Consider the following 24,914-nt stretch of genomic DNA (forward strand, 5'->3'; position numbering starts at 1 on the left):
TAGACTGAAGATTGAAATCTGTTAGTGAAGATTTAATTTGTCATGCTCTTTCTTTTCAAATACTTTTGTATAAGGGAGCAGTACATAGAATTTGGTATTCTTCTGTCCTTCAGAAAAGTTTTTATTATTTGTGTCAATCTTTCTTGTCAATAATAGGTAGGTGTATTTCTTGTTTAGGAGCAAATGGAATTTTTAAGTCATCATCTGATTTAAATAATACTTTTATCCATTTATTAAATAAATCAGAACAACCTACACTGCAGACTAGCACACATCTATCTATTCATTAGTTTGGCCAAAGTCATTTGAGCATCTACCATGTTACATACTCTGTTACATGTTTGTATGGATGCAAATGTGAACCAGAGAGATACCCTGTCCTCAGGAAACTCATAGTTTAATGTAAGAGAATATAAAAGAGCACAAGTAGATATAACATAATGTAAAAAAGCATGAAACATTTTTTAAAGAAAGCAATAAACTAGTTATTTAAGGCTAGATAGGTTTTGTACATGTAATTGGTAGCATAACAAATGTAGAGCAGTGGCAAAGCAGGTAGGTGTAAGTGGAAAATAGACTTTCTAAAAGCAACTGGTAAAAATAACTGTTTTTCAATTGCTTCTGTGGACCCTGACCCTTCATACCCCCAACCCACTACCCCTGCCCAATTACCATGTTTGAATTATGTTGCTCAGTTTCTTTTTTTACCATGAGAGCAGCAGTATAGACAATTAAATTGGCAATGTAAGAAATTCTGTATCATTGATTATGTACCCAAAAAAGCATAGAAAATTATCTTAGAATGTATTAAAATATGTATTTTTAAAACATAGCAGCCAATATTTGTAGTATATATTATTGCTTTTCTTTAACGAAAAAAGCAATTTTACCTACCATAACTAAAGCAAGGAAGCCTCCAAGGATAAAGTTAACTTCCTGTACCACCACAGAGTTTTAATCTTACCTTCTCTATCAACAGCTTGCATCTCACAGAAGGGGTTAAATCAGTGTGAAAAAGAAGAGGAGCTAAAAAGTGGCTATACAAATTGCTAGAGTTGAAAAAAGAAGCATCTAAAATGTTACAACCCCATAAATATTTTGAACCTATTTTCTATCATTATTATTTTGGATCTAGCAAGATTCTATAACTTCTTCAAAACTAGCTGTAGTATAGTCTGTATGTTTCTGGGAAACAAGGTGAGATTTCAGGACAATCAACGCTGATATTGCTCTAAGATGCCTAAGAAAAAGAGAAAACTGTATGGAATACTACAGCTCAAACTCTTTACACTTGGTGTTTGTGCTGGGAAATTTGGAAAACTAGATTTATGTACAGTTTCATTTACCTTTTGTATTTATAGGTACTATAAATGGAAGAAAACATTTTTCTGCATTTTAAAGATATGAAAATAACTGTTGCAGTTTTTTATTTAAATACAATTTATTGTGTGGCTAGATTGCAAAACTTAAGACTCTTAGAGAATAAGCACCAAAATGTGTGACTCTGCACATTCCCTTTGGAGACACATATGTACTCAATGATCAGTATTTGTTGCAGCAATGAATAGAGGTGTCCACATCAGCCTCTACACAAAGCACAGATCCCCACTGTAAATGGGAGACTGCCCTTTAACACATAATACACTCTGATATGGTTTGGCTCTGTGTCCCCACGCAAATCTCATCTCACATTGTAATCCCCATATTTCCCACGTGTCGAGGGAGGGACCTGCTGTGAGATTTGGATTGGATCACGGGAGCGGTATCCCCCATGCTGTTCTCATGAGAGTGAGTGAGTTCTCACGAGATCTAATGATTTTATAAGTTTTGACAGTTCCTCCTTTACATAGTCTCTCATTGTCTTTCTCTCTCTCTCCCTGTGTGTGTGTGTGTGTGTGTGTGTTTCTCTCTCTTTGTCTCTCTCTCTCTTTTTCACCTAGTTGCCTGCTTCCCCTTTGGCCATGACTGTAAGTTTCCTGAGGCCTTTCCAGCCATGCAGAAGTGTGAGTCAATTAAACTTCTTTTCTTTATAAATTACCCAGTCTTGAGCAGTTCTTTATAACAGTATGAGAATAGACTAATACACACTCTGACACTCTGACCTAATTTGGTAAGGGAAGCACCAGAATTGGTCGATAATAGTGATGGTAGAGTCCATCATATTCAGGTACATGTATGTACCAATAACTCTAAAGTGTTTGTTTCTTTTAACTTCATGTTATATTAAAATGATACAAAGATTGAGAAGGACCTTTAAAAGCTATAATGAGTGTATGGTGTGTTTTGATATTGGTCAGTGGTCCCTGTTTACAAAGCTATATACACTCCTTAAGAACAGAGATGCTACTATGTGACAATTTTATTCTTAATACCTATCTAAGTACCTGAAACACAGATAACCACTCAAATATTTTTAAATACACAAATTAATGAACAAATAAATAAAATTAAAATGTGTAATTATCAATAAAGTTATGAGAATAGTTCTTTCCAGTATCCAGTTCTCTTCCATATATTTCAAGTTTTGGAATCTGTATCTCATGCCTATTCTTGAAGACACTTTAGTGTAAACAAGGCTGAGAGAAATTCTCAGGAAAGGTACCTCTTTGGCTTTTCTATCATGTCTTAGTTTGTAGAAAGGGATCAATATTCTTTAGTTCCAGCAAGTGCATTTTCTCCTGCAGCCCAAGACAACTTAGAGGATAGGTAGGCTGAAGAGAAACGTGGAAGGCAGAATGCTTTTTAGGGGAAATTATCTCTATTTGGAGTCTTTATTGAAAATTCATCTACTATTTTGCACATCATAAAACCTTCTATATGGTCAAGAACTAAGATGGCTCACTCGAACAGTTGAGAAGAGTTTGATAAAGAACTACGAGCAAAGGCAGAGTTTTAGGAAACCATCAAGGGGAAGAGTGGTACTCAGGACTAGGGACAGTAGCATGGTTATATCTAGGACTGAAGGGACAATCACACAAGGATGGTTGTAAGGGAGCACAGCCTGGCAGGAACCATGACCTGTGGTAGAGGGACATGGGCAACACACAGCAGCCCAAAAGGGATGGACCCAGCAAAATAAACACTCATTCTCTCCTCCCACCTGGAGATCTTTTATCAGTATTAATAAGAAGCCAGAAGGTGAGGTAGTCTTTGATAAGTCCATGAGGTCATTCTCTCCAGATCATGGTGTGTCCGGAGTTGGTTCCTTCCAGCGAGTTTGTGATCTCGCTAACTTCAAGAATAGAGCCATGGATCTTTGAAGTGAGTGTTACAGCTCTTAAAGATGGCACGGACCCAAAGAGTGAGCAGTAGCAAAGTTTTTTGTGAAGAGTGAAAGAGTGAAGCTTCCACAGCCTGGAAGGGGACCCAAGTAGGTTGCTGCTGCTGACTGGAGGCCAGCTTTTATTCCCTTATTTGTCTCCTCCCACATCTTGTTTCTATCCTTTCAGAATGCCCTTTTCTCAATCCTCCCCATGATTGGTTACTTTTAGATTCCTGCTAATTGGTGCGTTTTTACAGAGCACTGATTCGTGCATTTTACAATCCTCTTGTAAGACAGAAAAGTTCTCCAAGTCCCCACTGGACCTAGCAAGTCCAACTGGCTTCACCTCTCAATGGGTCTGAACAAGCAAGAGTCAGCTATCTCACTAGACACTACTTCCCACCAATCTATCTCCACTCCCACACTAGGCCCCACAGTAGTTAAGGAGGATCTTCAGAGAAATGAAGCTTTTTTATGACATGGGTAATCCTACGATTTAAGAAAATATGACTAAGCCAATTCTGATTTCCAGAACAGATCAATGAAGAAATGATTACTCACAATCCAAAAGAATTTACACAGAACTCCTTTTACAAAGAGCTCCCTTAATGAGGTTATGAAATGGACTGAAACAATTTTAGGTACATACCATTTAGAGTTCTGATAAGGGGAAATCCACTGCTCATACACTTAGCAAACTTCTGTGAATTACATCTTCCAGTTTCTATGACTCTCTCAGCTATTTTAGATGACTTACTGCCAAAACTATGTAGTCTTCTTGCTTATTTTGCTTTTTTCCCTAGTACTAGCTAAATGCCTTATTTATGGAAGTAAGTGTTTAACAGTCTTTCATCTTTTTTTCTTTCATGTTGAATCATAATAGCGTGAAAAAGGAGGCTATCATGACTTCAGAAATAAGAGAATAGAACACTTGTCTTCTTTGACTTTTTTTTTAGACAGTCTCACTCTGTCGCCCAGGCTGGAGTGCAGTAGGGTGATCTCGGCTCCCTGCAACCTCCGCCTCCCAGGTTCAAGCGATTCTCCTGTCTCAGCCTTCCAAGTAGCTGGGATTAGAGGCTCCCGCCACTACGCTTGGCTAATTTTTTGTATTTTTACTAGAGATGGGATTTCACCATGTTAGCCAGGCTGATCTCAAGCTCCTGACCTCGTGATCTGCCCACCTTGGCCTCACAAAGTGCTGGGATTTTCTTTGACTTCTTGGTGGTTGAAGTATAGGCTAACTCCCATGGTTGTCTCTACGATATTACAAAACAGTAACTAATTGAAAAACGAAGAGAATATGACTGATATAAAAGCTACTTCTAGTAGTTTAGTGATATTCCTTTATCAAGAAAAGAGTAATGGAATAAAGCCCCAACATGAAAATGAAACAGACGGATTCCCTAGGAATTGTAACCCCAGAGATTTGTGGATTTTCAGTGGTAAAGTTATTTTTCCCTGCCCCTTTGTCATGCCTCCCCTTATAGTAATTCCATTTTGCTCTTAATAACAAACATTAGTTTTGACTATTATGCAATTTGTCTATTTCTTTCAGAAAATGGAAGATTTCTCCTTAAAAGACAAGGAGAGAGAAATATGCTAAAAGTGAGAATAGGGAATAGAAGCTAAAATCAGAATTAGTATTCAGAAATTCCTAATGATGCCGAAATTCCCAGAGGGAAGTATTTATTTATATAAGTATATTTGGTTGATTATTTATAGAAGTAAAACTCAGGAAAATTCCACTCTCACTGTTTTTATCTACATAGACTGTCCCTAGAGGACTTGTATGTGGGTTTCCATTCTCAGAATCAGAAAGTCCCTGTTTGTTCTTGTCCTTGATATCGTTTTATTTTAAAATAAAATTTGTGAGAGTAGTGATCACACTAATTTTTCTCTGTATATAGAAGGCCCACTATTTTAAAGACTGGTTATTCATATTTTAAAAATCACATTGTTTTCATATATATAGGAAAGACAAAAATTTGGAATGCCTTAATAAAGTTCAAAAGTCAGGATATGTGCTCATTTGGCTGACATCATCAGCTGAAATGACACCATCCAAGACTTAATGGCCTTGCTGTCAATGTTTGATGTATGCCAGGCACAACCTCATTCTCCACAAAAAGCCAAGGAAAGACCCAAGTAATATCAAACTCAGAGAATGTGAGGCAAGAAAAGGAGAGTGTGAAGGTAATCATTTATTGAAAACATATGAAGCTTGGAATTTTCTTTTTGCAATAAAAGAAGAGCAAGGCGCTGTTAAAATGTAGCAGGTTTTTGATGGTAAAAGCATTCTAAAAATATCAAGTGTTTTATGACAATATTTCCCAGAAAATTATAACATTCCTCAGGCAAGAAAGGCACTTCCTGCATGAGTAGTTTCCACTTTTGTACACTCCATTTCTTTTTTCTGTGATTTAAAAAATTTCCATCCGAAAAGTTATAATTTTATAATGGCCACTCAAGTGAAAAGTATTAAGAGGAATCATCTCATGCTAATAAAAATAAGAGTCAAGGGTACAGATCACTCCCACTCACTCTCACGTTTTAATGCAAGGGCCTTTAGGGATCACTCTGAAAATTTATCATAAAAGAGCATAATAGTAGCCATTACCTATTCAAAAGCAAATGTGAAACACGGTGGTCTAAAATACTTTATTAAAAAGATTTAGGCTTATAACAGAGACACACAGCGTTATTGTGCCCTTTGTATAACCAATAATCTCTAGTTCAATCCACTGAAGCAATATTTTACTTAAAAGATTAGGTTTGTATCAGCACTCCCTTTATAATGCCTTAATAATACCAATAATCCCTGGTTCCATCAATTGGATTAAAGAATTTTCACTTTAGGAAAAATAAAAAAATAATTACTCTTTTTATTGATATCAAATAGGAAGGTCATTGCCATCCTTACTATGTAGATCTTTCTAGTCTGATGTAAATAGCATGCAAAACCCAAACATGAGCAAGATTGTGATTCAAAATCTTTAAGTGTGTTGAACAGATTCCTATACTGACAATGTTCATTTTCATATTTTCTGGAACAATTCAAAGATTACTCGATTCTAAGAGAAAATGATAGGGAAAGCAAGCCAGAATTCTGGGTTGAAAATTGCTTTCATTCTTCAAAACATGGCCTTCTATGTGTTGCAGTTGAGTGCCTGGAGATGTCAAAAGGGAAAGAGAAAGATGCTTACCAAAGTTAAGAAACCACTTTGGAGAGAATGACATACAGATAGTCTGTGAAGGTGTTATCCTCATAATATATGACACCCTTGAAAGAATTATTTATAGCTATATTTTCAAAGCTTTGCCAATCTTAGTGTCAGCTATGTTTTTTCTTCTGAAACTCTACCAAAACACAGTACTAATCTCTAAAACGATATGTAGTTTGATGGATTTGTGACTATACTCTAAACTGGTATGTTGAAGGACTTATAGTCTCTGCTCCAAATAGAAAAGGATATGAGAACATCAGAGATATGATGGAAATTGCCATTGAAACGAGTTAAGGCCTACCCTCTGGTGACTTAGAAAGAGCTTTTGTCAACAAGAATATTTCAGTTGTAGAACTGGCACAGAAAGTCAGCAGTAATGGGTAACCTTTGGCAAGGAAAGGGAAACAATGATCTGGGGCCAGTGCCAAAACAGGGAAGGACTGGGACTCAAATGAGATTAACTGCAAAGAAAATTCCTAGGCTTAGCACATGCATTAAAATTCTAGGAAATGCTAAGAGACTAAAAAAAGAAGTAAGAGTATCTCAAACTTCACTATACTGCATGAAAAAATGAACAAGCCATTGGTGATTTTTTCCAAGAATTTTGAGTCTAGATGTAGATGATGCTATCAATTTTTTATAGTTTAGATAGTATTTTCCCGACCACCTTTTTTGTTTGTTTGTTTGTTAGAGACAGGGTTTTGCTCTGTCCCTCAGGCTGGAGTGCAGTAGTTAGAACTACCGGCATGCACCACCACACCCAGATAATTCTGTTTTATTATTTTTTGTAGAGATAGGGTGTATTAGTCTATTCTTACATTGCTATAAAAAATAATAGAGATTGGGTAATTTATAAAGAAAAGAGGTTAAATTGGCTCATGGTTCTACAGGCTGTTCAGAAAACATGGCAGCATCTGTTCAGCTTCTAGGGAGGCCTCAGGAAACTTACAATCATGACAGGAAGGTGAAAGGGGAACCAGTGTTTCACAACATAGCCAGAGCAGGAGGAAGAGAGGACGAGAAGAGGTGCTACAGACGTGTAAACAAACAGATCTCGTGAGAACTCTATCATGAGAACAACACTAGGTGGGATGGCACTAAACCATTAGAAACTGCCCCCATGATGCAATCACTTTCCACTAGGCCCCACCTCCAACACTCAACATGAGATTTGGGTGGAGACATATCCAAACCATGTCACAGGGTCTTCCTTCGTGGCACCAGCTGGTCTTAACTCCTGGCCTCAAATGATCTTACCTCCTTGACCTTCCAAAGCACTGGGATTACAGGTGTGAGCCACGATGTCTAGCCAAATTTCCCTTTAATTAATATTTCAGTTGTGACTAATAGTAGTTATTCCCAAAGGTACTATGAATGGAGAGGTGGAGGAAATATGCTATCCAGCAATATTCCATAAAATTAATTATCTGGCTGAATTTAGGAAAAAGTGTGAAGATGGGTACATTATATGTTGCAAATATATTTAAATTCAAGATTGATAGTTACTGCTATCAGTGGTCATATTCATCATCCTTACAGACCAAGTCACAAAGAATGTAAGTCATTTAACTGATATTACACATATTCTAAGAGACCCCAATTAAATTCACACTATTATATTCAGATTCAAGCCCCAAATCCCCCATGCAATTTATCATGAATTATATAGTCCAAAGTGTGGGAAGGAATTTGCATACATCACTATTGAAAAGCTATTAATGATAGTTTGGTTATGTTTAAAATCTATCTTGTTGGCCTCAAAAAAGATAAAATACAAATTCTCTTTATAATGAATTTGAATTCTAGAAAGAGGGTCCAAAACTATGACACACATACATGAAAACATTTAGAGTAGGATTTTAAATACATGATTTGTTAATATTTAACACAGGAAGCTGGTACTCACCAGGAAGCAGTATGGATACTCTAAAGACATGACAATCTTTTCAACAAGGCATCTGAGGAATTGTCCATGTAAGATAAGCTAGAACAATATATGAACTCACCTGGATTTGTAGCCACTTGAAAAAATCTTATGTAAAGAGGATTAAGACAACATATAGATTATTTTCTATTGGAAGAGCAAGACTCACTATTTCTTCTTGTTTTATATTTCTATATAAATACACAGATGATGACAAATCATCCAGAACTATCAAGAGTCAAGATCAAGACCAAAATCAGCAAGGTAAAATTTAATAGATCTAATATTCTGCATTACTCTTCAAGTAAGTCAATTAAATAATTCACTTAGAAAAAGAAATAAGCAGTTTAGTTACCTCAAACTCAATATAAGCCGATATATGCAATTGGTTTCCAAAAACATTCATAAAATCCTAATCTGTACTAACAGAGGAAAGAATGAACTTAGACCTGTGCACTCAATCTTGGTCAGATCATATGTAGTGTATTTTTTTAATATACGTATTTTTTTTATTTTAGGGGGTACACAGTAGGTATATATATTTATGGGGTACATGAGATGTTTGGATACAGGCCAGCGATGTGAAATAATCACATCATGAAAAATGGTGTACCCATCCCCTCAAGCATTTATCCTTTATGTTACAAACAATCCAATTGTACTCTTTTAGTTATTTTTAAATATATGATTAAGTTATTACTGACTGTAGTCACTCTGTTTTGCTATCAAATAGTAAATATTATTCTTTCTTTCTATTTTTGTGTACCCATTAACCATCCACACCTCCCCAACTATACCCCTACTACTCTTTTCATCCTCTGGTAACCATCCTTCTAGTCTCTATGTTCATCAGTTGTTTTGGTTTTTAGATCCCACGGATAAGTAAAGACATGCAATATTTGTCTTTCTGGGCCTGGCTTATTTCATTTAACATAATAATCTCCAGCTCCATTCATGTTGCTGCAAATGACTGATCTCATTCTCTTTTAAGGATGAATATTTACTCATTTACGGATGAATATTTACTCTTTTAAGGATGAATATTTACTCTATTGTGTACATGTACGACATTTTCTTTATTCATTCATCTGTTGATAGATGCTTAGGTTGCTTCCAGATCTTAGCTATTGTAAACAGTGCTGCAACAAACATAGGGGTGCAGATATCGTTTCTATTGACTGATTTTCTTTCTTTTAGATATATATCCATCAGCGGGATTGCTGGATCATACGGTAGCTCAGTTTTTAGTTTTAGGGGTTTTTTTTGTTTTTGTTTTTTTGAGACGGAGTTTCACTCTTGTCGCCCAGGCTGGAGTGCAATGATGCGGTCTCGGCTCACTGCAACCTCCGCCTCTCGGGTTCAAGTGATTCTCCTACCTCAGCCTCCTGAGTAGCTGAGATTACAGGCATGCACCACCATGCCCAGCTAATTTTGTATTTTTGGCAGAGACAGGGTTTCACCGCGTTAGCCAGGATGATCTCAATATCTTGACCTCATGATCTGCCCACCTTGAACTCCCAAAGTGCTGGGATTACAGGCATGAGCCACTACACTGGGCCAGTTTTTAGTATTTTTGAGGAACCTCCAAACTGTTCTGCATAGTGGTTGTACTAGTTTACATTCCCACTAACAGTATACAAGGGCTCCCTTTACTGAACATACCAAATTTGTTATTGTCTGTCTTTTGAATGTAATCCATTTTAACAAGGGTGAGATGATATCTCATTGTAGCTTTGATTCTCATTTCTCTGATTATAAACGATTGTTTGGACACCTTTTCATATGCCTGTTTGCCATTTATATGTTTTCTTTCGAGAAATGTCTATTCAAATATTTTACCCATTTTTAATTGGATTATTAGATTCTTTTCCTGTAGAGATGTTGGAGGTTCTTATATATTCTAATTTTAATCCCTTGTCAGATGAGTAGTTCATAAATATTTTCTCCCATTCTGTATGTTGTCTCTTCAATTTGTTGATTGTGTCCTTTGTTGTGCAGAAGTTTTTTAACTTGATGTGATCCCATTTGCTCATTTTTGCCTTGGTTGCCTGTGCTTGTGGGGTGTTGCTCAAGAAATTTTTGTCCACGCCAATGTCCTGGATATTTTCTTCAATGTTTTCTTGTAGTAGTTTTATAGTTTGAAGTATTAGATTTAAATCTTTAACCCATTTTGATTTGATTTTTTAATATATTGAGAGACGGGGGTCTAGTTTCATTCTGCATGTGGGTATCTAGTCCAGCACTGTTTATTGAAGAGACTGTCATTTCCTCAATGTATGTTCTTGGCACCTTTGTCAAAAACGAGTTCACTGTAGGTGTGTGGATTTTTTTCTGGGTTCTCTATCCTGTTCCATTGGTCTGTATGTCTGTTTTTATGCCAGTACCATGCTCTTTGGGTTACGATAGCTCTATACTATATTTTGAAGTCAGGTAATGTGATTCTTCCAGTTTTGTTATTTTTGCTTAGGATCACTTTGGCTATTCTGTGTCATCTGTGGTTCTATGGAAATTTTAAGATTATTTTCTCTAGCTCTGTGAAGAATGTCATTGGTATTTTGATAGGGATTGCATTGAATCTGTATATTTCTTTGGGTAGTACCAACATTTTAACAACATTTATTCTTTCAATCCAAGAACACGAAATAATTTTCCATTTTTTTGTGTCCTCTTCAATTTCTTTTATCAGTGTTTTATAGTTTTCATTATAGAGATCTTTCACTTATTTTACTAATTCCTTGGTAAGGCATTATCACATTATAAATGAGATTACATTTTTAATTTCTTTTTCACATTATTCACTGTTGACATATAGAAATGTTGCTGATTTTTGTATGCTGATTTTGTATCCTGCATTTTACTGAATTTGCTTATCAGTTCTAATAGCTATTTTGTGGAGTGTTTAGGTTTTTCCAAATACAAGATTATGCCATCTGCAAACAAGGATAATTTGACTTCTTCCTTTATAATTTGGATGCACTTTATAACTTTCTCTTGTCTGACTTCTCTAGTTGGGACTTCTGGTATGATGTTGAATAACAGTGATGAAAGTGAGCATCCTTGTTATGTTACAGATCTTAGAGGAAAGGCTTTCAGTTTTACCTCATTCAACTGTGGGTCTATCGTATATGGCTTTTATTATGTCGAGATATGTTCCTTCTATACCCAATTCTTTAAGTTTTTTTAATCATGAAGCAATGTTGAATTTTTTCAAATGCTCTTTCAGCATCAATGTAAATGATGATATGGTTTTTATCCTTCATCCTGTTGATATGATATATCACATTGATTGACTTGTGTATGTTGACCTATCCTTGCATCTCAGGTTAAATCCTACTTGGTCTTAATGAATGATCTTTCTAATATATTGTTGAATTTGTTTTGCCAGTATTTTGTTCATGATTTTTGCATCAGTATTTGTCAGGTATGTTGACCTGTAGTTTTGCTTTGTTTTTGATATATCTTTGTCTGGTATTGGCATCAGGGTAATACTGGCCTTGTAGAATGAGTTTGGAAGTATTCCCTCCTCCTCTATGTTCTGGAAAAGTTTGAGTGAGATTGGTATTAGTTCTTTAAATGTTTGGTAGAATTCAGCAATGAAGTCATTGGGTCCCAGACTTTTCTTTATTGTTATTATCCCTTTGAATAAACTTTATTTTAATCTGTTATTATCCCTTTGAATAAAGTTTCTACCTCTGTCTCTTTCTCTGCCTCCTCTTTAAGGCCAGTAACTCTTAGATTTGCCCTTTTGAGATTACTTTTTAGATCTCATAGGTGTGCTTCAGTGTTTTTTAGTCTTGCTCTTTTGTCTCCTTTGACTATGTATTTGCAAATACTTTGTTTTCAAGCTTACTAATTCTCTCTTCTCCTTGATCAATTCTGCAATTAAATGACTTTGATTCTTAAATATGCTGATTGCATTTTTCAACTCCAGAATTTCTGCTTGATTCTTTTTAATTATTTCAATTTCTTTGTTAAATATATCTAATAGCATTCTGAATTCCTCTTCTGTGTCATCTTGAATATTTTTTAGTGTCTTCAACATATCTATTTTGAATTCTCTCTCTGAATGGTCACACATCTCTGTTTCTTGAAGATTTGTCCCTGGTGCCTTATTTAGTTCATTTGGTGAGGCCATCTTTTCCTGGATGGTGTTGATGCTAGTAGACGTTCTTTGGTGTCTGGCCATTGAAGAGTTAGGTGTTTATTGTAGTCTTCATTGTCTTGGCTTATTTCTACCCATCCTTTTTCTGAAGGCTTTTCAGGTATTTGAAAGGACTTGAGTGCTGTGATATAAGCTGTTTTTGCTTTTGGAGTTACCCCGAGACCAGTAATACTGTGATTCTTGCAGACTTATAGAGGTACCACCTTGATGATCTTGGACAAAATCTGGGAGAATTATCTGTATTACTAGGCAGAGACTCTTGTTCGCTTCTCTTACTTTCTTCCAAACAAACAGTCTCATCTCTCTGTTCTGAGCCACCTAAACCTTGTAGTAGAGTGACACAAGCACTCCTGTGGCCACCACCACTATGACTATGCTGGGTCAGATATGAAGCCAGCACAGCCCTGGATCTCACCCAAGAGATACTGTAACTACTCCCTGGCTACTGCCTATGTTCACTCAAGGTCCTAGGCCTCTACATTCAGCAGGCAGCAAAGCCAGCCAGGCTTGTGTCCTTCCCTTCAGGGCACCGAGCTCTCCCAGGCCTTGGGTGGGTCCAGAGATGCTATCCAGGAGACAGGAACCAGAGCCAAAAACCCTAAAAGTCTACCTGGTGTTCTACTGTACTGCAGCTGAGCTGGCACTCACACCACAAGATGCACCCACTCTTTCCAAAAATAGAGGAGCCTCATCCCATACCCACTGCTACCACAAGCCACAAGGAGTACCGCAAGACTATTGCAGATGTTCCCTTAAAGCCCAAGGTGAATTCTGCCTGGCCTGGGACTCACCCTTCAGGACAACAGGCTCCCCTACTAGTCCAGAAATGCCGTCCATGAGTCAATTCCTGGAATTGGGACCCCAAGAGACTACCTGGTGCTCTACGCCCCTGTGGCCATGATGGTACATAAGGTGTAAGACAAATTCCCCATTACTTTTACCTCTGCTTTTCACAAGCCAAAGGAGTTTCACCCCATAGCCACCGCAGCTGATGATGTGCTGTATCTCACCTGAAGCAGGGAAGACTCAGAGCCTCACCCAAGGCCCTCAATATAGTACCTGGGTATTGCCGCTGGTTATTCAGGGCCCAAGAGCTCTTCAGTAAGCAACTGATGAGCCTTGCCAGAACTGGGCCCTTCCCTTCAAGGTAGTGGGTTCCCTTCTCACCAAGAGTGTGTCTAGAAATGTCTTCTAGGAGCTAGGTCTTGGAATGAGGGCCTCACAAATCAGACCAGTGCCCTATCCTTCTGTGGCTGAGCTGGTATCCAAGATGCAAGACAAAGTTCTCTCCACTCTTACCTCTCCTGTCCTCAAGCAGAAGGAAGGGATCTCTTTTGAAGCAGGCTGGGATTAGGGGAGGGGTGATGCCAGCACTCCCTTAACCACTCTGGCTGATGTCTCAGTAGGTCGCGTGCCCTCCACCCAATCCACTGTGTCTGGGCTCATTTGAGGACTAGAACTTACCTAAGAATTGAAGTCTGTATGGCCTACACCGCCTTTTACGTTTACTTAGAGACACAGAGCACTGTGGCCCTTGGCGGCAGAGTTTGTGGGAAGTCAATTTCAGACCTCTGGAACTGGCAATTATCCTCCGGTGAGTGCGGGTTTAAATGCTCCCTCCATGGGTGAGTGTCAGGTGAATTTGGTCTGGTCTTCCATTCTGCTTAACAGGATAGCACTGAGTTCAATGTCTCACAATTGTTGTGTTCTACCACTCGCAGGGCCCAGAGATGCTCTCTGCACCATGCCTTGGCTGCTGGGGTTGGTGGACGAGCGGCGTCGGCAATTCAAGGCTGTTTGTTTTGTCAATGTTGTCTGTGCCTATTTCAGTGATACAAAGATGAAACCAGGTATGAGGAAGGCTCATCTGATTTCTGGCTCTTATGAAGGTGTTTTTTTGTGTGTCAATAGTTGTTAAATTGGTGTCCTTGAGGGAGGAGCGGAGCCTTCTGTTCCACCATTTTGCTTTACCTCTTCTGTGAACTGTACCATGTATTATATTTATGTCTGGTTACCATGTTTTAAATGAACTGTGATAAAACTGTACAGAATTTTGAGAATGGTGGCTATAACACTAAGAGACGTTGCTGTTTTATGTAAGAAATGTTACAATAAACTAGAATGTTTATACTGGGATTGAGAATACTTAATGAGAATGTGAGAGCAGTCCTAAGATATAGAAGAGGTGCTTATAAAAGCAAAACCAGAATTACTTTAAAATTGGTAACCTCAAAGCAAGCACATACCAATGTATAGAAGTTTAGACAAAGACTTCATATCAATAACAGAGAACACAATCTTATATTTCATAATAACATAACAATGAATGAATGCATTCATAACATAACATAATTGTTTTCTTTCAGGTCCATAGGCTCCCTGTCACTGGATGATCAAAGCAGGTGTTCTACTAGAGAGAACATAAAAACGTGGTCTGTAAGGTTTCTTCCAAAGTTAAAGTTGTGTTTGATATGCATTTGGATTCTGCTTTTTTGAATGAGCAGCTTGTTCTAGACAGTCTACTTCTGTATGGTTTCACTTACCACTGCAGGGTTGTGTGCAGCATTCAGCAGGGACAGAGGACACTAATATCAATGCCAGGGAAGTCACTGAAGGAACAATGATCTGAGGAGACCCAGCAGTTTCAAGGCAAGTCTTTGAAGGGCTCCTCTGTGTGGAAGCCTCAGATCTTATTTTGACTGGTTGGCTGCAGCGCTGATGAGTTGAGATTCTCTGAAGTGAGAGGTCTGCAACTTAACTCTTCCTGATGACTTTTTCCTCTGACCAACTGGCTTTCTTTTCTTACTGTGGCAATGAAGTTAAATCCAGTTCAGTTTGTTTTAAAGAGCAATAACAACACTCCTACTTCATCTCCTCTACACACAAATTTGCACAACCTTTCTAAATAATGCATACCTGTGCAACTTCAGATAAAACTTCCCCCTTTCATCTAATCCTTTGTGCTTGTATAATAAGTAAATCTTGTAGGAAAAAACTGAAAGCTTCAAATGTTGATAAGCCAGTAACATTCCTCTTTTAGCAACCTCTGAATTTTAATAAATTTAATTTTAATAAACCAGCAGACTATCTTTGCTAGCAACACTTTGTATTTCCATATTTGAAGGGCATCATAATGGAAATTGATTTATTAAAAACAATTCCAGGCATACAGCATCTGATGCTATTGATCATAACAAAGTTAACTTGGTAAGAAGTGTAAGGTAATAGTAGAGATGTGAGATTTTTTTTGCCAACAGTCCTTGGGGGACATTTTTTGCTAAAATTTCAGGATAGAAACTTTAAAACTCAAAATTATAAATTTCTTTGCAGGCTAGTGAGAAATTATCTAAGAATAATATCCAAGTCTTTTTCAAAGAATTGTGTGAAATAAGATCAAGAAAATGACCATAGCATTGTGTCCTTGGGCGATTATTTATTTTATTTTATTGTATGTTTGTGGCATACAGCTTTTTTTTTTTTTTTTCACTTTAAGTTCTGGGATACATGTGCAGAACGTACAGGTTCGTTACATAGGTATACATGTGCCACAGTGGTTTGCTGCACCCATCAACCTGTCATGTAGGTGTTTATTATGGAGGAAAATCATTGTTGTTTAACATTGTCATAAAACACTGAAAACTAGCCTCCATACTCTCAGCCACTTTGTCCTTCAGGTAGGAGGTAAGGATTTCCAAAGATAATACAAGTTTTGGAAGCTTATTAGTATAGAGCATAGAATGGATAATTCTCTACTCTTATCCTGTGAGTCTACAACCTGGGTCTCTAGGAGATGATTTGGGGCAATATCAACTGAGAAGGGGGCACCAGAGACCAACCAGGTGATGCTCTGTTAATTCCACTAATCCCTAACAAGCATTAGGCATGCTGATGCATAAAATGCCCACCTCCAAAGGTAAAGGATAAAAGTCTAAGCACTGTGTAATAATGTCCTTAAATAAACTTTACCTAAAGTTAATAAACCAATACTAACCTTCATAGTTAAAGTTAATAAACCAATACTGATTTTCATTTTATCTACCTATTTTAATTCAATTCAACAAACATTTGATAATTCTCTAGGACATGCTTCGGTTGATTTGTTTGTTTGTTTGTTGTCTAGGCTATGCTGGCTTCTGAGCCCTCTCGTCAGGATCATGAAAGGGCCTCTGAACCCTCTAGCTCTCCCTGCTCTGCATGCGTCCCAGGCTCACTCTCCAACAGGCCTGCTGACTTGCTCTCTTGCTACTCTCGAAATGCAAAGACTACCACACCTCACTTCTCATTTCTTGAGCTAGATCTACTGCCACAAAGAAAGGAAACTTTTTTTTTTCCTTCCAACTCTTATAGACCTTTAAGTTTCCAAATTGCCACCCTAAGTTTCAGTTTTATCGTCTTGCTTATTAGGTAATTGAAGGAGTTCTATAGAAATAAAATCAAAGAGAATTAAAGGTTACAGAATATTTTCCTTATTGATCATAAGCTACTGTCTCAGGTCAGAAAACAAGCTTAAAAATCCCCCATTCCACTCCCATCCTCAGGATGAGCTCTTACATAACCTTATCAGAGTCATTTCTTCTTTCTCTGATATTCTAAGGGGACTGATTATTAGGCACTATATTTCCTTGCTCTCAGGAAGCCAATGAAACACAAAAACAGGACTCCAGATTAACCTGTTATCTCAGAATTCATAACTGGGAGTATCATACAAGGCCACCAGGACATTCACTTCATCCTCCAGAACTCTTTGGTAGTTATAAATATGATGACCTGTAATTGGAGAAATAAAGAACCAATGGAGCAGCAATCTTCTCAGATTTCATATATGTTAACTTTTGTTCGAACTATTATCCTGATACTACATACTCATCTAATCAAAATTATCAACACCTTTTATTCATATATGTTTTCTCAAATGCTTCTCCATAGTTCTGACTCTCCTGCTCATCTTTTCTCTGATTTTCCTTATTTCAGATTATGCAAAAACAATAGAGAGATGCTGTTAAACCCTAACATTATCTCTTGATTCTCCAGAGCTAAATCCTAAAATTAACAATAACCAACAATCTGACATGATTTTAATAATTTTATATAACATGTAGAGACTCAATTGTTTGTCAGGGTAAAAACCAAGTTAAACAGTTTTTATTCCACCAAAACAGTGTAGCCAGGCTACTGAGTATCTGTCAACCAAACCATGCCTCCTTCCCTCACACCAAGCTGCTAGAAAAACCTTATCAGACCATTTGTAACAGAGTTAATTTATTTTTATTAAAATAAACAGTTACTGCTGAAAACTAAAATAGAAACAAACTTTATGAAAATGCACATTGATATAAATACCATGTCACATCTGTAGGCTGTTTAAATGTCTCATAAAACATATTCCAAATGGTTGTGAATTAATCATTAATTCCCAAGATGAAAATAATTAAGAATAACAGATTTGAACAATTAAAACTGAGAAAAACAAAGACAATCAGATAGAAGCTTTCACTGAAAAGAAAAAGTGTTTATACTATATTTAGCATAGATCTCAGAGCAAGAGAGCTCTGTACTTATTTTAAGTGTTAGAAACTGGTCACATTTTAGACTAGAAAATGAAGGAAAAGTCAGATATGATTAAAAATGACATGTGCCTTGAGGATAAAGGCTACAACCCTTTAGCTGTCCGAAATGCTTCTGATGCTTGGTCCTGCCAGAGATCTTCAGAATACACAAAGAAAACCTCAGAATGTCAAGATTTTCAAAAGTATTGCCCAAGGGAGGCCTACAAACACAATTTAAAGATCATTGAGCTGTTTCTCTATTGATATCCTTTTCTACTTTTTCCAAATTGGAAGTATCAATTTTTTAAAACTCAGAAATATTTCATAAAAGTTGATAATGCTTTCTCTAGAACAACAACATAACTATTACCAGCACATGATCATCTCACCTTTTAGATGATTTTTAATGAAAAACAGTTGCCTTAATATTATCTTACGTCATGGATTTTTTCTTTATTTCTAAATTACACAAGTGTTTACTAACCTGTCAATTTTATGATTATCTTGAATCTACAACAACTTAATTATTTACATTTGTATTGCTCTCACATATTCCAATATACATAATCACCTCAATGGTCAAGTAAGCATTACAATTTCCATTTATTTTTTAATTAATAAATTATATTTCTTAGAGCAGTTTTAGTTTCTCCCAAAACTGTTCAGAAAATACAGAGGGTTTTCATATATACTTAACCCCATCCACACGAATCTCCCCTTCCCCACTGTCAACATCCCTTACCGGAGTTGTACATTTGTTAAAATGAACCTACATTGACCCATCATTATCAGTGAAAGTCCACAGTATACATAAGGATTCACAATTGATGTTATAAATTCTGTACGTTCTGAAAAATAGATAATGACATGCATCCATCATTGTAATATTATACAGGATAGTTTTACTGCCCTAAAATTACTCCGTGCTCAGCCTACTTATCTGTTTCTCCTCCCTCACCTGCTCCCCACGTCTGGCAGCCACTAATCTCTTTTACAGTTCCATAATTTTGGCTTTTCCAGAATGTCACTTAGTTGGAATCATATTTTTTAGATTGGCTTCTTTCACTTAGTAATATGCATTTAACTTTTCTCCTTATCTTTTCATGGCTTTATATATAGCTCATTTTTTTAATACTGAATAATATCCCATTGTCTAGATGTGCTACTATTTATTTATCCACTCATATACCGAAGGACGGTTTGGGCAATTATGAATACAGCTTCTGTAAACATCTGTGAGCAGGTCTTTCTGTGGACATACTTTTTAACTTACAATATTGGGAAAATATCTTTGGGTAAATACAAGGAAATGCAATTGCTATATTGTATGGTAAGAATATGTTTAGTTTTATACAAAATTGCTAAACCGCTCTCCAAAGTGACTATACCATTGTGTATTCCCATTAGCAATGATTGAGAATTCCTGTTGCTCCACATTCTTGTCAGCAATGGATATTGTCAATGTTTTGGGGTTTTGCTATTCTAATAAGTATAATGGTACATTGTTATTGTTTTCTTGCATTTCTCTAATGACATATGATGTTGAATATCTTTTTATATGCTTACTTGTCATCTGTATATCTTCTTTGGTTTAGTGTCTGTTCAGGTCTTTTGCACATTATTCAATCAGATTGTTCATTTTCTTACTGTAGAGTTTTAACCTTTTTCATGTATTTTGGATAACAGTCATTTATGAGACATGTCTTTTTCAAATATTTTCTCTCTGTCTATGACTTGTCTTCTCATTCTCTTGACATTGTCCTTCAAAGAGAAGAAGTTTTTAATTTTATTAGAGTCCAACTTATCAATTATGTCTTTCATAGATTGTGCTTTTGGTGTTTTGTCTAAAAAATAATTGCCATATTAAGGATCATCTAGGTTTTCTCCTATGTTATTTTCTAGAAGAGTTATAGTTTTGCATTTTATATTTAGGTTTATAATGTGTTTTGATTTACTTTCAGAAAGATGTAATATCTGTGTCTAGATTCTTTTTTTTTGACATGTGGATGTTTACTTATTCCAATGCCATTTGTTGAAAAGACTATCTTTGCTCTATTATGCTGTCTTTGCTCCTTTGTCAAAAATCACTTGACTATATTTATGTGGGTTTATTTTCGGGCTCTCTATTTTGTTCCTTTGATCTATTTTTCTGTTCTTTTGCCAATACCACAGTCTTGATTACTGTAGCTTTATAGTAAGTCTTGAAGTTGCTGTTAGTTCTCCAACTTTGTTCTTCTCTTTCAATATTGTCATTCTAGGTCTTTTATCTCTTTATAAAAACTTTTTAACCAGCTTATCAATTCATGAACAAACTGTCTGGGATTTTGACTGGGATTGCATTGAAGCTATAGATCAAGTTGAAGAGCTAACATACTGACAACATTGAGTTTTTCTACTGCCAATACGGAATATCTTTCTACGTGTATTTAATTCTTTTTTTTTTTTTTTTTTTTTTTTTTTGAGATGAAGTCTTGCTGTCGCCCAGGATGCAGTGCAGTGGCACGATCTCAGATCACTGCAAGCTCTGCCTCCTGGGTTCACGCCATTCTCCTGCCTCAGCCTCCCGAGTAGCTGGGACTACAGGCACCCGCCACCATGCCCGGCTAATTTTTTGTATTTTTAGTAGAGACGGGGTTTCACTGTGTTAGTCAGAATGGTCTCAATCTCCTGATAGCTCTCATCCAAGTTTTGTGGTTTTTCTCGTAGATATTTTGTACACATGTCTTTAGACTTACACCTATGTATTTCATTTTGGGGTGCTAATGTAAATGGTAATGTGTTTTTGCTTTCAAATTCCACTTTTTTATTGTGGGTATAGAAGAAAGTGATTGACTTTTGTATATTTACCTTATATCTAGCAATCTTACTATAATAACTCTTAGTTCCAGGAGTTTCTTTGTCAATTTTTTAAAATTTTTACATAGTCTGTGGTCTGAAAACAAAAGCAATTGTATTTTTTCTTTCTCAATCTGCTTACCTTTTCTTTTTTTACAGCATTATCTAGGACTTTTAGTACTATATTGCAAAGCAATAGTGAGAGGGAATATCCTTTCTTTGTTCCTGATCTTAGCAAGAAACCTTCAAGTTTCTCATTATTGAGTGCATCGTTAGCTTCAGGTTGTTCATAGATATTCTTTATCAAATTGAAGAAGTTTCAGCTGTGTTTCCAGTCTTCTGGGAGTTTTTATCATCAATGGGTGTTATATTTTCCTATATGCTTTTCCTGTATTTATTGATATTATCATGTTATTTTTCATCTCTAGTCTGTTGATGTGGTGGATTGCATTAGTTGGTTTTTAGTTGAAACTGCCTTGCATACTTGGAATAAATCCTACTTGAAAATGTTGTATACTTCATTTTACATTTTGTGTTTAATTTTCTAGTATTTGTTAAGTTTTTTGCATTGTATTAATAAGAGAAATTAATCTGCAACTTTTGTTGTAATGTCTTTGGTTTTGTTATTAGGATAATGCTGGCCTCATAGAATGAATTGGAAAGTGTTCCTCCTGCTTCTACTTTCTGGAATTGATTGTAGAGAACTGACATAATTTCTACTTAAAATACATGGTAGAATTTACCAGTAAACTCATCTCAGCCTGGCACTTTCTGTTTTGGGAGATTATTAATTATTGATTCAGTTTCTATAATATATATGCCTATTCAGATGATCTATTTCTTCTTGTGTACGTTTTGGCAGATTGTGCATTTTATAGAATTGGTCTATTTCATCTAGGTTATCAAATTTGTGTACAAAGACAGGTTCATCATTTTTTTATTATTCTTTTAGTATCCATGCAATCTACACTGATGTTCTTTCTCTCATTTCGGATATGAATAATTTGTGTCTTTTCTCATTTTTCTTAGATAATCTAGGTTTTCTTCTATGTTATTATCTAGTTTTACAGTTTTGCATTTTATATTTATGCTAAAGGCTTATTGATTTTATTGATCTTTTCTAATAACCACCTTTTGGTTTTGATAATTTTTTTTTACTTCCTATTTTTAATTTCACTGATGTCTGCTCTAATTCTTATTTTTTTTCTTCTGCTTACTTTGGATATAATATACTCTTTCTAGTTTTCTAAAGTTGGAGATTGCATTATTCATTTTAAATCCTTCCACTTTTCTAATATATTCATTCAGTCTTATAAATTTTGCTGTAACAGCTGCTTTCGCTGCAACCCACAAATACTGATAATTGTATTTTTATTTTTATTTAGTTTAAAATATTTGGGGAGGATTTCTCAGTTATCTTTTTGTAGATTGACTTCTGGTATAGTTTCAGAGCAGATATTGTATTACTTCTATTCTGTTGAATTTGTTAAGGTGTTCTAATGGCACAGAGTGTGGTCTATCTTGGTGAACTTGAGAAGAATATGTTATCTTCTGTTGGTTGGAGTAGTCTATACATGTCAATTATATTCAGTCAGATGTTGTTGGTGCTGTGTAGCTCATCTACAGGCATACCTTTAAGCTACTGTGAATTTGGTCCCAAACAAAATAAAGCAAATATCATGATAAAATGAGTCACGCAAATTTTATTGTTTCTCAGTACATATAAAAGTAATGGACCGGGTGTGGTGGCTCATGCCTGTAATCCCAGCACTTCAGGAGGTTGAGATGGGTGGATCACGAGGTCAGGAGATCGAGACGATCCTGGCTAACATGGTTTAACCCTGTCTCTACTAAAAATACAAAAAATTAGCTAGGCATGGTGGCACACACCTGTAATCCCAGTTACTCGGGAGGCTGAAGCAGGAGAATCACTTAAACCTGGGAGGCAGAGACTTCAGTGAGCCAATATCATGCCACTGCACTCCAGTCTGGGTGACAGAGCAAGACTCCATCTCAAAAAATAATAATAATAATAAATAATAATAAAAATAAAAAACTAATGTTTACATCATACTGTATTTTATTAAGTGTTTAATACCAGATGATGGCAAGGACATAGAGAAAAAGGAACTCTCATATACTATTCTTGGGAATGTAAATTAGTACAAGCACTATGGAAAACAGTATGTAGATTTCTCAAAAAAAAAAAAAACTAAAAATAGAACTACCACGTACGTGATCCAGCAATCCCACTATAGGGTATCTATCCAAGCGAAAATAAATCAGAATATCAGTTGCACATTTATCCCAGTTCTATTCAAAACAGCAAAGATATGGAATCAAAATAAGCGTCCATCAGTGGATAAATGGATGAAGACAATGTGGTATATATGCACAATAGAATACTATTTGGTCAAAAAAAAGGAATGAAATCACATCATATGCAGCAACATGGATAGAACTGGAGGTCATTATGTTAAGTGAAATAAGCCAGGCACAGAAAGACAGATATCACATGTTCTCACTTACATGTGGGAGCTAAAAATTTTAATCTCATGGACATACAAAATAGAACAATAGATACTAGAGACTGGGAAGGGTCAGGGATTAGGGAGTAAAGAGAGGTTGGCTATGGGTGCAAACATACAATTAGATAGAAGAAATATGTTCTAATATTTGATAGCAGACTGGGATGACAATACTTAGCAACAATATTATGTGTATTTCAAAGTAACTAGATGAGAGAACTTGAAATGATAACACATACAAATGGTAAACACTTAAGATGATGAATACCCCAAATAACCTGATTTACTCATTTCACATTCTATGCTTGTAACAAACACTCACATGTACTCCATAAATACGTAAAATATTATATGTCAATAATAAATGCACATATCTTAATTTAAAAATATTTTATGGATAAAAAATGCTAAAGATCATTTGAGCCTTTAGAAAGCCATAATCTTCTTGCTGATGGAAGGTCTTGCATTGATGTCAATGGCTGCTGACTGGTCAGAGTGGTGGTTCCTAAAGGCTTGCTTGGTTGTGGTGATCAATTTCTTAAAATAACTTAAACAATTAAGTTTGCTGCATGTGTTGACTCTTCCTTTCATGAAAGGTTTCTCTGTAGCATGCAATGTTTCCTAGTATTTTTCCTACAATAGAATTTCTTTCAAACTATAAGTCAATATTTTCAAACTCTGCTTTTTCTTTATTAACTAAGTTTATGTAATATTCTAAATTTTCTCCTTTTTAAATTATTTTAAATTCGGTGGTACATGAGTAGGTTCGTTATGTGGGTATGTTGTGTAATGTTGGGGTTTGGGCTTTTGTTGAACGCATCACTCAAATAGTGAACACAGCATCCAATAGGTAGTTTTCAACCCTTGCCCTCCCACCAGAGCCCTGGTGTCTATTGTTTCCATATGTATGCTCCTGTGTACCCATTGTTAAGTGCCTACTTAAAAATAAGAACATGTCCTAATTGGTTTTCTGTTCCTGCATTAATTCACTTGGATAATGGCCTCCCAGTGTATCCATGTTGCTGCAAATAACATTCTTTATTTCTTTTCTGTGACTGTGTAGTACTCCATGGTCAATATGTACCACATTTTTTTTTTTTAAATTTTTTTTGAGATGGAGTCTTGCTCTGTCACCCAGACTGGAGTGCAGTGGGGCGATCTCTGCTCACTGCAAGCTCCACTGCCTCCCGGGTTAACGCCATTCTCCTGCCTCAGCCTCCCTAGAAGCTGGGACTACAGGCACCTGCCAGCACACCTGGCTAATTTTTTTGCATTTTCAGTAGAGACAGGGTTTCACCGTGTTCACCAGGATGGTCTCGATCTCCTGACCTTGTGATCCACCCGCCTCGGCCTCCCAAAGTGCTGGGATTACAGGCGTGAGCCACCGCGCCCAGCCTGTACCACATTTTCTTTATCCAATCTTCTATTGATGA

The 24,914-nt window shown here is 36.3% G+C and overlaps 1 long non-coding RNA gene across 6 annotated transcripts in view; it reads right to left on the reverse strand.

Annotated features, from left to right (window-relative positions):
* Positions 1 to 15: 15 nt before the first annotated feature.
* Positions 16 to 24,914, reverse strand: part of LOC126947844 (uncharacterized) — a 212,073-nt gene continuing 187,174 nt past the window's right edge. For 2 of the 6 annotated variants that reach the window (XR_007723218.1, XR_007723223.1), the window contains exons 8-9: positions 17,221 to 17,339; positions 14,943 to 15,377 (exon numbers count right to left, since the gene is read on the reverse strand). This is a non-coding gene — a long non-coding RNA (uncharacterized LOC126947844). Of the gene's footprint in view, positions 14,394 to 14,942; positions 15,378 to 17,220; positions 17,340 to 24,914 lie in introns of those variants that run through there. The other 4 variants (XR_007723219.1, XR_007723220.1, XR_007723217.1 and 1 more) reach the window with 4 other exon arrangements.

This window comes from Macaca thibetana, chromosome 2 (genome assembly GCF_024542745.1).
Source record: "Macaca thibetana thibetana isolate TM-01 chromosome 2, ASM2454274v1, whole genome shotgun sequence".
Lineage (NCBI taxonomy): Eukaryota > Metazoa > Chordata > Mammalia > Primates > Cercopithecidae > Macaca > Macaca thibetana.